Here is a 13,470-nt window from a genome sequence, read left to right on the forward strand (position 1 = left end):
TGGGTGGCTCAGATGGTTAAGCGTCTGCCTTCAGCTCAGGTCATGATCCCAGGGTCCTGGGATCGAGGCCCACATCGGGCTCCCTGCTCTTTGGGAGCCTGCTTCCCCCTCTGCCTCTCTCTCTCTCTGTCTCTCTCTCTCTGTCTCTCATGAATGAATAAATAAAATCTTTTAAAAAAAATTAAAAATAAATAAAATCTTGATCTCAGTACTTTCTTTAGCTTAGACTTTAAATGTTTCAAATTTAAATGAATAGAGATTACTTAGCTAATTTTTAAATCTTTTTTTTAATTAAAAAACAGCAACATGAGCTAATTTTTAAAAGTCAGCTTTGTTTTGTTTTTTTTTTTAAAGAACAGCAACATGTTTAGATTGAATTTGTTTTCATGAGACTGGAACTTTGGTTTTTTTTGTTGTTGTTTTTTAGTACAGTTGATGCACAGTGTTAAAAGTCATTCTTATTCAGTGGGTCATCTCCTGGTATTTATGAATGTCTTTGTTTTCTATCCTCTTCTGCTTTTCTTTTTTTCATACTATCTTATTTTCATAAATTCACGTAAGACCAAGAATGAAAGAACATTCATTCATTGTTTTACAAGATACTGTTTTCCATTATTAAAGTGGATTGTAGGAATTTGTGACTGGTGTACTTTGTAGAAATAAAACAGAAATCGTGCTATAATCCCTGATAATGTCCTAATCTTGGTAACAGAAACATAAACACCATTAAATGTGAGTTTCTTCTGTTAAGGCATCAGGATTTCTTTGGGAGAGTACATAGACCACCTCAATTCAGCCTCCTCTCCCTAGTCTGTATTAAAGGATGTATATACACCCAATTAGTCCAATTTCATAGTCTATTTCCAGCTGTTCCTGCCTTTATCCCAGTTGGGGGATGAAAGGATAAAAGAGAACTATTCCTTTACATCCTAAGACTCCTAGAGTTTATATCATGAGTCTGTTATGTCCATGTAGTAGCTAGGTTATACAGCAACACTGAAATTGAATATATATGCTCCAGAATACTTTTCCTCTTTCCAGTGTGTGTTTTATTGCAATAAGTTAAGAAATCCACAAAGCATTATTATTATTGACATAGGTAAATACCAAGTTCCCATCACATTTATATTACATACCTATGCATATGGCATATCACTATATGCTAGAGTTACTTTTAGTCAAGTTTATTAATCAAAATGTTAAACAGAAATTTTTGTGGTTTTTCTCACAAAAGATAGATGATAAAGACAAAATATAAAATAATTTAAGTGCAGGGGCGCCTGGGTGGCTCAGTCGTTAAGCGTCTGCCTTCGGCTCAGGTCATGATCCCAGGGTCCTGGGATCGAGCCCCGCATCGGGCTCCCTGCTCCGCGGGAGGCCTGCTTCTCCCTCTCCCACTCCCCCTGCTTGTGTTCCCTCTCTCGCTGTGTCTCTCTCTGTCAAATAAAAAAATAAAATATTGAAAAAAATAAAAAAAAATAAGTGCAATCTACTACAGAATTGGGGACAAACAGGAAAATGCAGCTGTGCCTTTTTGTTCTCTTTGAGTCCTAGTTTATAGGACTTCCTTTTTATTTGGCTCCAAAATCTTTTATAAAGAAAATTTTCTGTTTAAATATTAGGATTTAGGGAGTAGAGGTGTTAGAATAAAGAATTGTACTTAGTTTCACTTCTTTCTGGAAACTAAAACTACAGTAAAGGGATACTTTTTTAAAGGTTTAAATCCACAAGGAAAGGGGAAAAGAAAAAAGGGAGAGGAGATGACACAAAAATATTTTAGGACCTGGGAAGAAAGACAAGCAGTAACTAATTTAGCAAAACTTTGATGTGTAAATCCTGGACTAGAAAGCCAAGAAGTAACCAGTTTGCTTTTTGGAATCTTCAGTCAGAATTTGGTGGTATTAAAATCTCATTCCCTTTCCATACTTCTCTTTTATTTTATTTCATTTTATTTCAATTTATTTTATCCAAAATGTGTTTATTGAGAGTTTCCCACTCATCTGATTCAGGGTGATTTTGGTGCTGCTTCCATCTGAAGGAGCATCTTTCTGTAAGCCTTGCTTTTCCTCCTGTGGGCTGGCAGAGGACAGGGGAGCAGCCAACACACAGAACTAGCCTTTTTGTGTGGCTAAAAACTGGTGATGTTGTAGCATCCTGGGAGCTTCCCGTCCATGATGTAGGCGTTGAGGCACTGCACCACGCACTTCTTGTGCTTTCCCCTTGTCCTCTTCTGGGGTGGGTGGAAGTGGTCCTTCGTAAGGGGCATGTTCTCGTGGGGAGGTCATTACTACCAGGAAGCCCCTTCCCCCACTTTATAGTGACTACCCCTTCCCATGTAAGCCAAAGACTGTATTTCGTCTCTAGAAAGGCTGAAAACAGAAAACTTGTAGTCTGGAGACATCAGACTAACTTGAAGTAACAGGGACCAGAGTACCATTCCAAAAATAGTTTAAGTGAAAATAGATACACCGATGCTGAGAACCCCAGTGTTATTATCCCATTTGTCCTGTAGAACATGAAGATACTTAGACACAGAGGCCATCTGACCGCTTATGTTCATAGCTCCTGCTCAGTTTTTAAATCCCAATTTTTTTCATTTTATTAATCATGATGAGTATACTCTTTAATCCTCCTCCCCTACTTCCCCCACCCCCCAACCCACCTCCCCCCTGCTACCCCATCAACTTGTTCTCTGTAGTCAAGGGTCTGTTTCTTGGTTGTCTCTCTTTTTTCTTTTTTTCCCCTGCTCGTTTGTTTTGTTTCTTAAATTCCACATACAAGTGAGATCATGTGGTATTTGTCTTTCTCTGACTTATTTTGCTTTAGCATTATACACTAGCTCCATCCATGTTGTTGCAAATGGCAAGATTTCATTCTCTTTTTATGGCTGAGTAATATTCCATTGTAAATACATACCACTTCCTCTTTATCCATTCATCTATTGATGGACATTTAGGCTGCTTCCTTTGTTTGGCTATTGTAAATAAGGCTGCAGTAAACATAAAGGTGAATGTGTCCTTTTGAATTAGTGTTTTTGTATTTTTTGGGTAAATACCCGGTAGTGTGATTCCTGGATTGTAGGGTAGTTCTATGTTTAATTTCTTGAGGAAACTCCATACCTTTTTTCACAATGGCTGCACCGATTTGCATTCCCACAAATAATGCAAGAGGGTTCCCCTTTCTCTGCAGCCTCACCAACACTTGTTTCTTGTATTTTCGATTTTAGGCTTTCTGATAGGTGTGAGGCAATATCTTATTGTAGTTTTGATTTGCATTTCTCTGATGATGAGCGATGTTGAGCATCTTATGTGTCTGTTGACCATCTGAATGTCTTTTTTGGAGAAATATGTATTTGTGTCTTCTGCAATTTTTAATTGGATTATTTGTTTTTTGGGTATTAAGTTGTATCAGTTCTTTATATATTTTGGATACTAACGCTTTATGGGATATGTCATTTGCAAGTATCTTCTCCCATTTAGTATGTTGCCTTTTAGTTTTGTTGATTGTTTCCTTTACTGTGCAGAACTTTTTTATTTTGATGTAGTCCCAATAGTTTACTTTTGGTTTTATCTCCCTTGCCTCAGGAGACATTATCTAGTAAAATGTTGCTGTGGCCAATGTCAGAGAAATTACTACCTGTGCTCTCTTTTAGGATTTTTGTGGTTTCAGGTCTCACATTTTGGTCTTTGATCCATTTTGGTTTATTTTTGTGTATGGTGAAAGAAAGTGCCCCAGTTTTGTTCTTTTGCATGTGGCTGTCCAATTTTCCCAACATCATTTGTTGAAGGAACTGTCTTTTAACTATTAGATGACTCTTTCCTCCTTTGTCAAAGATTAATTGGCCATATAATCGTGGGTTTATTTCTGGGTTTTCTGTTCTATTCCATTTATCTATGTGTCTATTTTTATGCTAGTACCATACTGTTTTAAATACTACTACTTTGCAATATAACTTGAAGTCTGAGATTTTGATACCTCCAGTTTTTTCTTTTTCAAGATTGCTTTGGCTATTCAAGGTCTTTTGTGGTTCCATACAAATTTAAAGATTGTTCTAGTTCCATGAAAAATACTTTTGGTATTTTGATAGGGATTGCATTAAGCCTGTAGGTTGCTTTGAGTAGTATAGACATTTTAACAATATTTGTTTTTCTAATTCGTGAGCATGGAATGTTTTTTCATTTCTTTGAGTTGTCTGGCATTTCTTTCATCAGTGTTGTACAGTTTTCAGAATAGAGGTCCTTCACCTCTTTAGTTAAGTTTATTCCTAGACATTCTATTGTTTTCGATGCAACTGTAAATGGAATTATTTTCTTAATTTCACTTTCTCCTGCTTCATTATTAGTGTATAGTAATATAACAGATTTCCGTACATTGATTTTGTATCCTGCTACTTCACTGAATTCATTTATCAGTTCTAGTAGTTTTTCGGTGGAGTCTTTAGGGTTTTCTATGTATAGTATCATGTCATCTGCAAATACTGAGTTTTACTTCTTCCTTACCAATTTGGATGCCTTTTATCTCTTTATGTTGTCTAATTGCTATGGCTAGGACTTCCAGTACTATGTTGAATAGAAGTCTTGAGAGTGATATCCTTGACTTGTTCCTGACCTTAAGGGAAAAGCTTTTAGTTTTGCACCATTGAGTATGAGGTTGGCTGTGGGTGTTTCATATAGGGCCTTTATTATGTTGAGATATGTTCCTTCTAGAACTACTTTGTTGAGCGTTTTTATAATGAATGGATTTCTTTGTCAAATGCTTTTTCTGCTTCTGTTAAGATGATCATATGGTTTTTATCCTTTATGGAATGTGATGTATCACATTGATTGTTTTGCAAATACTGAACCACACTTGCATCTCAGGAATAACCCACTTGATTGTGGTGTATGATTTTTTTTAATGTATTGTTGGATTCAGTTTATTAATATTTTGTTGAGGATTTTTGCATCTATATTCATGAGAGATTTTTACCTGTAGTTTTCTTTCCTTGTAGTATCTTTATCTAGTTTTGGTATCAGGGTGATACTGGCCTCCTAGAATGAATTTGGAAGATTTCCTTCCTCTTGTATTTTTTGGAATAGTTTGAGAAGCGTGGGTATTAACTCTTCTTTAAATGTTTGATAGAAATCACATGTGAAACTGGTCCTGGACTTTTGTTTGTTGGGAGTTTTTTGATTACTGATTTAATTTCATTGCTGGTAATTGGTCTGTCCAAATTTTCTATTTCTTCCTCCTTAGTTTTGGTAGTTATTTATTTCTAGGAATTTATCCCTTTCTCCTAAGTTGTCCAATTTGTTGGTATTTGGGCCCTCTTTTTTTTTTTTTTTTTTAATGAGTCTTCCTAGTATCAATTTGGTTGATCTTTTCAAAGAACCACCTCCTGGTTTCATCGATCACTTCTTTTGTTTTTTGGTTTCTATATCATTTATTTCTCCTCTAGTCTTCATTATTTCCTTTTGTTGAGTTTGGCTTTCGTTCTTCTTTTTGTAGCTCCTTTAGGTATAAGGTCAGGTTGTTTATTTGAGATTTTTTTTGCTTCTTGAGGTAGTCCTGTATTGCTGTAAATTTCCTTCCTAGAACCACTTTTGCTGCATCCCAATGATTTTGGACCATTGTGTTTTCATTTTCATTTTTTCATGTAATTTTTAATTTCTTTGATTTTTGGTAGACCCATTCATTATTTAGTAGCATGTTATTTAACCTCCATGTTTTTGTGCTCTTTCCAGATTTCGTCTTGTGACTGAATTCTAATTTCATAGGCTTGTGGTCAGAAAAGATGCATGGTAGGGCATCTGGGTGGCTCAGTAGGTTAAGCATCTGCCTTCAGTTTAGGTCATGATCCCGGGGTCCCAGGATCGAACCTCATGTTGAGCTCCCTACTCAGCAGGGAGTCTGCTGCTCCCTTTCCCTCTCCCCCTCCCCCTGCTCATGTTCGCTGTCTCTCTCTCTCTCAAATAAATAAAATCTTTATAAAAAAATGCATGGTATGACTGATTTTTTTTTTTAATTTTATTATGTTAGTCACCATAAAGTACATCATTAGTTTTTGATGTAGTGTTCCATGATTCATTGTTTGCGTATAACACCCAGTGCTCCATGCAATACGTGTGTTCTCCTTGGTACCCATCACCGGGCTAACCCATCCCCCCCACCCCTCTCCCCTCTAAAACCCTCAGTTTGTTTCTCTGAGTCCACAGTCTGTCCTGGTTCGTCTCCCCCTCCGATTCCCCCCACTTCATTCTTCCCTTCCTTCTCCTAATGTCCTCCATGCTATTCCTTATGTTCCACAAATAAGTGAAACCATATGATAATTGACTTTCTCTGCTTGACTTCTTTCACTTACCATTATCTCCTCTGGTCCCATCCATGTTGATGCAAAAGTTGGGTATTCATCCTTTCTGATGGCTGAGTAATATTCCATCGTATATATGGACCACATCTTCCTTATCCATTTGTCTATTGAAGGGCATCTTGGCTCTTTCCACAGTTTGGCTGTTGTGGACATTGCTGCTATGAACATTGGGGTGCATATGGCCCTTCTTTTCACTACATCTGTATCTTTGGGGACAATACTAGTAGTGTAATTGCTGGGTCATAGGGTAGCTCTATTTTTAATTTTTTGAGGAACCTTCACACTGTTTTTCCAAAGTGGCTGTACCAACTTGCATTCCCACCAATAGTGTAAGAGGGTCCCCCTTTCTCCACAACCTCTCCAACATTTGTTGTTTTCTTGTGTTGTCAATTTTTGCCATTCTGACTGGTGTAAGGTGGTATGTCAGTGTGGTTTTGATTTGAATTTCCCTGATGGCTAATGATGATGAACATTTTTTCATGTGTCTGTCAGCCATTTGTATGTCTTCTTTGGAGAAGTGTCTGTTCATGTCTTCTGCCCATTTTTTGACTTGATTTTTTATTTTTGGGTGTTGAGTTTGAGAAGTTTATAGATCTTGGATCTCAGTCCTTTGCCTGTAGTGTCATTTGCAAATATCTTCTCCCATTCTGTCAGTTGCCTCTGTTTTGTTGACTGTTTCCTTTGCTGTGCCGAAGCTTTTTATCTTGATGAAGTCCCAAAAGTTCATTTTCACTTTTGTTTCCCTTGCCTTTGGAGACGTGTCTTGAAAGTAGTTGCTGTGGCCGATGTCAAAGAGGTTACTGCCTATGTTCTCCTCTAGGATTTTGATGGATTCCTGTCTCACATTGTGGTCTTTCATCCATTTTGAGTTTATCTTTGTGTATGGTGTTAGAGAATGGTCTAGTTTCATTCTTCTGTATATAGTTGTCCAATTTTCGCACACCATTTATTGAAGAGACTGTCTTTTTTCCATTGCATATTTTTTCCTACTTTGTCGAAGATGATTTGACCATAGAGTTGAGGGTCCATACCTGGGCTCTCTATTCTGTTCCATTGGTCTATGTGTCTGTCTCCAATACCATGCTGTCTTGGTGATCATGGCTTTGTAATAGAGCTTGAAATCAGGCAATGTGATGCCCCCAGCTTTGTTTTTCTTTTTCAACAATTCCTTGGTGATTTGGGGTGTTTTCTGGTTCCATACAAATTTTAGGATTGTTTGCTCCAGCACTTTGAAAAATGCTGTTGGTATTTTGATCGGGATGGCGTTGAACATATAGATTGCTCTGGGCAGCATAGACATTTTAACAATGTTTATTCTTCCGATCCATGAGCATGGAATGTTTTTCCATCTTTTTGTGTCTTCTTCAGTTTCCTTCATAAGTGTTATATAGTTTCTAGAGTATAGATCCTTTACCTCTTTGGTTAGGTTTATTCCAAGTTATCTTACGGTTTCTGGTGCTATTGTAAATAGAATCAATTCCCTCATTTCTCTTTCTGCAGTTACATTGTTAGTATATAGGAGAGCAACTGATTTCTGTACATTGATTTTGTATCCCTGCCATATTACTGAATTGCTGTATGAGTTCTAGTAATTTGGGGGTGGAATCTTTTGGATTTTCCACATAAAGTATCATGTCATCTGCGGAGAAAGAGAGTTTGACTTCTTCTTTGCCAATTTGAATACTTTTTATTTCTTTTTGTTGCCTGATTGCTGTTGCTAGGACTTCCAGTACTATGTTGAATAGTAGTGGCGAGAGTGGGCATCCTTGTCGTGTTCCTGATCTTACGGGAAAGGCTCTCAGCTTTCCCCATTGAGAATGATTTTCACTGTAGGCTTTTCATAGATGGATTTTATGAACTTGAGGAATGTTCCTTCTATCCCTACACTCTGAAGAGTTTTAATCAGGAAGGGATGCTGTATTTTATCAAATGCTTTTTCTGAATCAATTGAGAGGACCATGTGGTTCTTGTCTCTGTTCTTACTTATGTATTCTATCACATTGATGGATTTGCGAATGTTGAACCACCCTTGCATCCCAGGGATAAATCCCACCTGGTCCTGATGGATAATCCTTTTAATATACTGTTGGATCCTATTAGCTAGGATTTTATTGAGAATTTTGGAATCCATATTCATCAGGGATATTGGTCTGTAATTCTCCTTTTTGATGGGGTCTTTGCCTGGTTTGGGGATCAAGGTAATGCTGGCCTCATAGAATGAGTTTGGAAGTTTTCCTTCTGTTTCTATTTTTTGAAACACTTTCAGGAGAATAGGTATTATTTCTTCTTTGAGTGTTTGGTAGAATTCCCCAGGGAGTCCATCAGGCCCTGGACTCTTGTTTTTTGGGAGGTTTTTGATCACTGCTTCAATCTCGTTACTGGTTATTGGTCTATTTAGGTTGTCAGTTTCTTCCTGTTGCAGTCTTGGTAGTTTATAGGTTTCCAGGGAGGCATCCATTTCTTCCAGGTTGCTTAATTTGTTTTTTTTTTTTTACTGAGACTTGTTTTGTGACCTAATATGTGATCTATTCGGAAAATGTTCCTTGTGCACTTGAATGTATATTCTGCTGTTTTAGGCTGGAATGTTCTGAATTTGTCTATTAAATCCAGTGTGTTATTTGAAGTCATTCTTTCCTTGTTGATTTTCTGTTTGGATGATATGTCCATTGATGTAAGTGGGGTTTTACTGTATTACTATTGTATTATTGTATTACTTGCTATTGTAATCCTTGTGATTATTGCTATTATTGTATTACTATTGATTTTTATGAACTGTTTTATGTATTTGAGTACTTTTATATTGGGTGCATAAATATTTATAGTTGTTATATCCTCTTGTTGGATTGTCGCCTTTATTTTATATAGTATCCTTCTTTGTTTCTTGTTACAGTCTTTGTTTTTAAAGTCTGTTTTCTCCAGTATAAGTATTGCTATTCCAGCTTTCTTTTGGCATCCATTGCATGACAAATATTTCTCCATCCCCTCACTTTCAATTTGCAGGTGTGTTTTGTTCTGAAATGAGTCCCTTGTAAGCAGCATATAGATGGGTCTTGTTTTTTTATCCACTCCTTTATCTATGTCTTTTCATTGGAGCATTAAGTACATTTGCATTCAAAGTAATTATTTATAGATATTTATTGCCATTTTGTTATTTGTTTTGTGGTTGTTTGTGTAGATTCTCTCTGATCCTTCTCTTGTTCTCTTTCATGGTTTGTTGGCTTTTTTTAGTGCTATACATGGATTCCTTTGTTTTTATTTTTTGCATATCTATTACTGGTTTTTGATTTGTGGTTACCATTAGGTTTGTATATAATGTCTTTTGTGTATAGCAGTCTATAATAAGTTGATGGTTACTTAAGTTTGAGTCCATTCTTTACTTCTCTCCCCCCACACACAATTTTAGTATGTGATATTATACTTTACATCCTTTTATTTTATGAATCCCTTGACTGATTTTTACAGGAATATTTATTTTTGTTGCTTTTGTGCTTTTTACTTTTCTTACTCTCACTTGTGGTCTTTCCTTTTTCACCCGAAGTGTCTCCCTTAATGTTGCTCGTAAGGCTGGTTTAGTGGTCATGAACTCTTTGAGACACTTTTTATCTCTCTATTCTGAATGATACCCTTGTTAGAGTATTCTTAGCTGTAAATTTTTCCCTTACAGCTCCTTGAATGTATCATGCCACTCCTTTCTAGCCTGTGAAGTTTCTGCTGAAAAATCCACTAATAGCCTTATGGGGTTTCCCTTGTATATAACTGTCTTCTTTTCTCTTGTTCCTTAAAATTTTTTTTTATTACTACCTTTTGCCATTTTTATTATTATGTGTCTTGGTGTGGACCTCCTTGGGTTGAATTTTTGGGGGGATCTCTGTGCCTCCTTGATCTGGATATCTGTTTCCTTCCCCAAATGAGGGAAGTTTTCAGCTATTATTTTTTCAGATAAATTTTCTGCCCCCTTATCTCTTGTTTTTCTGAGTTTCCTATAATGTGGATGTTGTTACACTTGATGGAGTCACTGAGTTCCCTAAAACTATTTTCAATTTGCGTAATTTTCTTTCCTTTGTTCAGCTTGGTTACTGTCCATTACTCTGTCTTCCAGGCCATTAATTCATTTCTCTGCTTCATCTAACCTGGTATTTATTCCATCAAGTGTATTTTTAATTTCATTTATTGTGTTCCTGATCTCTGATTGGTTCTTTTTCATCTCTGTGTCAAGGGTCTCACTGATGTCCTCCACTCTTTTCTCCAGTCCAGTGAGTATCTTTATGATCATTACTTTAAATTTTCTATCCGGCATAGTACTTATATCCATTTTGCTTTTGTCTCTTCCTGTGGTTTGATTGTGTTCTTTTGTTTAGGAAATGTTTCTGTCTCATTTTGTCTGACTTTCTGTGTCTGTATCTGTGTGTTAGGAAAGTCAGCTACTTCTCTTGCTCTTAACAGTAATAGTCTTATGAAGAAGAGGTCCAATAGTGCCCTGCAGTGCAGTGTCCTCTTTTCCCCAGGGCCTGGCACTTCAGGGACCATCTCCTGTGTGTGTTGCGTGTGCTGTGCTGTTGAGTCTTGGCCTCTTTTTCCTTCAGTGTAATTGCCTGCAGAGGCTCTTGGTCTACTGTATGCAGCAAAGTGTGTGGTTATCTACTTGCAAAACTAGACGTGCCCCTGCCAGGACCAAGGTCTCACAAAGTGGGCAGATCAGGAGATATGGAATTGGCAGGGTTTTCACTGGTCTTCTGGGGAGGAGGGTGTGGGGCACAGCACTGGGACTGAGGTGAGCATGACTGGGAAAGGTAGATCTGCCAAAGTGTGGGGAGTGGGGGTGCTTAATGCAACTAAGTTAGGTAAGGAGTGTGGATACCAGGCTGTCAATGTAGGAGGGAAATGGTACCTGCCAGCTCCTTTGTTCCTGGAGGGGTCTCCCCGTGATCCTTGTCTCTCCCAGCTGTGCTCTGAGATGAGCAAATTATTCCCCCTTGTCTGTCCCCCAGCGTTTTTCAAACTGCTGGTTTTACACTGTATCTGCACAGTCTGTTTGGCATGCTGTCTCTTTAAGGGCAGGAACTCCACTTCCTAATGCCTTCTGGGCTGTCCCAGAGCTGAGCCTCTGAATTTTAAAATCCCAGGCTTTAAGTCCCACTGGTTTTAAGAACTTACAAAATTTGGCCCCTCTCACTATCAGAGGTTCAGAGATTCTTCCTCCCTGTTTATGGGCTCCTTGGTGTGAAAGTCTGTGTTCTGCCCTTCTCTATGCCATCGGCACCCTCACCACCATGGACAGCCACAGTTTGTTTCGCTCCCAGACCACCTTCCTACAGTCTTTGATGTGATCTCTTCTCTGCCTTTAGTTGTAGAGTTTGTTCTGCAGTCTTCAGGTCGTTTCCTGGGTTATTTATGCTGATATGGGTATTATCTAGTTGTATCCATTGGACAGGGCAAGGTTAGGGCCTTCTTACTCTACCATCTTCCCAGCCAACTTAAATCCCAATTTTTAATCAATATATAGACAATTAGAGAGGTAAGGATAGCTTCTAACATCAAAGGTAATGAAATAAATAGAAAAAACAATTTGGAGAAAATAGAAATCATGCAGGGTGAGGGAAAGGCAAATAGGTAAGTGAGAAAAAATACTGGAAGTTTGAAACTGTAAGGATGCTATTTTTAAAGAAAGAGGAACAGAACAAAAGTCTTAAACATTAAAAGCACAATAGCTAAAATGAAAGACAGTTGTTTGGAGAAATAGTTGCAGAAGTAAAGTAAAAACAAGAGGATGGAAAATAGAAGAGAGGGGCGCCTGGGTGGCTCAGATGGTTAAGCAACTGCCTTCGGCTCAGGTCATGATCCCGGAGTCCTGGGATCGAGTCCCACATCGGGCTCCCTGCTCAGCAGGGAGTCTGCTTCTCCCTCTGACCCTCTTCCCTCTCATGCTCTCTATCTCTCATTCTCTCCCTCTCAAATAAAATCTTTAAAAAAAAAAAAAAGAAAATAGAAGAGAAAATACAGATAGAGAATTAGGCCAAAAGTTTTAGAAATAGATAAGGAGACCATTGCTAAATAACTTTAAGTATCACAGAACTAAAGTACATAATTTTGCATGACTGGGTCTGTCAAATGCCTAGCCTAATTGAAAATAGACCCAGATCATGGCACATCTGTTTGAAATTTTAAAATAGGGTGAAGAACATCTTATAAACTTAGAGGACAAAAAGTTGCATACAAGAAACTGTGACTATGTAGACATTAGATGTCTCAAAACACTGGCAGCCAGAAGAAAATAAAGTGCTGCCTTCAAAAATTGGAGGGAAAATTATTTCCAATATAGAATTCTATACCAAATCAAACTGTCAAACAAGTGTGAAGTTATAATAAAGACATTATCAAACATGAACATCTCAGAAATTTAATAACCCACATACCTTTCTGGAAGCCACTGGAAAATGTGTTCAACCAAAGCAAAGGATTTAAATTAAGAAAGAAGACTACATAGAAATCAGGAGATAAGAGATCCAACAGGAAAAGAAGAATTCCTAGTAGGATGGTGACATGAGAGCCCCAAATGGCCTGTTCTCAAAGACCAACTAGTCCAGATTGGAACAAGTCAGAGGCTGCTAGAGTTGGGGTTAGGGTAATTCTTGGAGGAGATGAAATTGACTGATTACCTAAAGTGAGCTTCTTAAGAGAAGATCAGACAGCTGATCAACAGTTTGGAGTTTGGAGCTGAATTAATGATAAGTACATAGAAAACTAAGCAAATGAAAAAAAAAATCCCAGAGGAACAAAAAATAATTCTAGGGAGAATGAAATACTCTATTATTAAAACACTAATTACTGATACAACCAAAATTATAATATAATTATATTGAGAAGGTGAAGGCTTTGGTAGGGGGGAAATAAGAGAAAGCTAAGGCCTAATTGTTTATATTGGAAAGTCAATCAAAAATACTTAAAATTAAAAAATCAAAAAGTGTCAATACAAATATGTTATTTAAAAATATGGAGGTAAATACCAATGACTTAGCTAAAAGAGCTTTATGTGCTTGGCTTCTGAGACGGAAAAATGGGAGAAGGAGACTGGATTTTTCTGGTAATATAAGTATTAAAACTAAGTATCTCTAAGCTCATAT

At 37.4% G+C, this 13,470-nt stretch overlaps 1 protein-coding gene and 1 pseudogene across 7 annotated transcripts in view; one reads left to right on the plus strand and one right to left on the minus strand.

Annotated features, from left to right (window-relative positions):
* RAP1GDS1 (Rap1 GTPase-GDP dissociation stimulator 1) overlaps positions 1–13,470 on the plus strand; it is a 291,329-nt gene that overhangs the window by 247,603 nt on the left and 30,256 nt on the right. The gene's annotated exons all lie outside the window — the stretch shown is intronic.
* On the minus strand, positions 1,954–2,266 carry LOC113924475 (annotated as a pseudogene).

Source organism: Zalophus californianus, chromosome 2 (genome assembly GCF_009762305.2).
Source record: "Zalophus californianus isolate mZalCal1 chromosome 2, mZalCal1.pri.v2, whole genome shotgun sequence".
In the NCBI taxonomy this organism is placed as follows: domain Eukaryota; kingdom Metazoa; phylum Chordata; class Mammalia; order Carnivora; family Otariidae; genus Zalophus; species Zalophus californianus.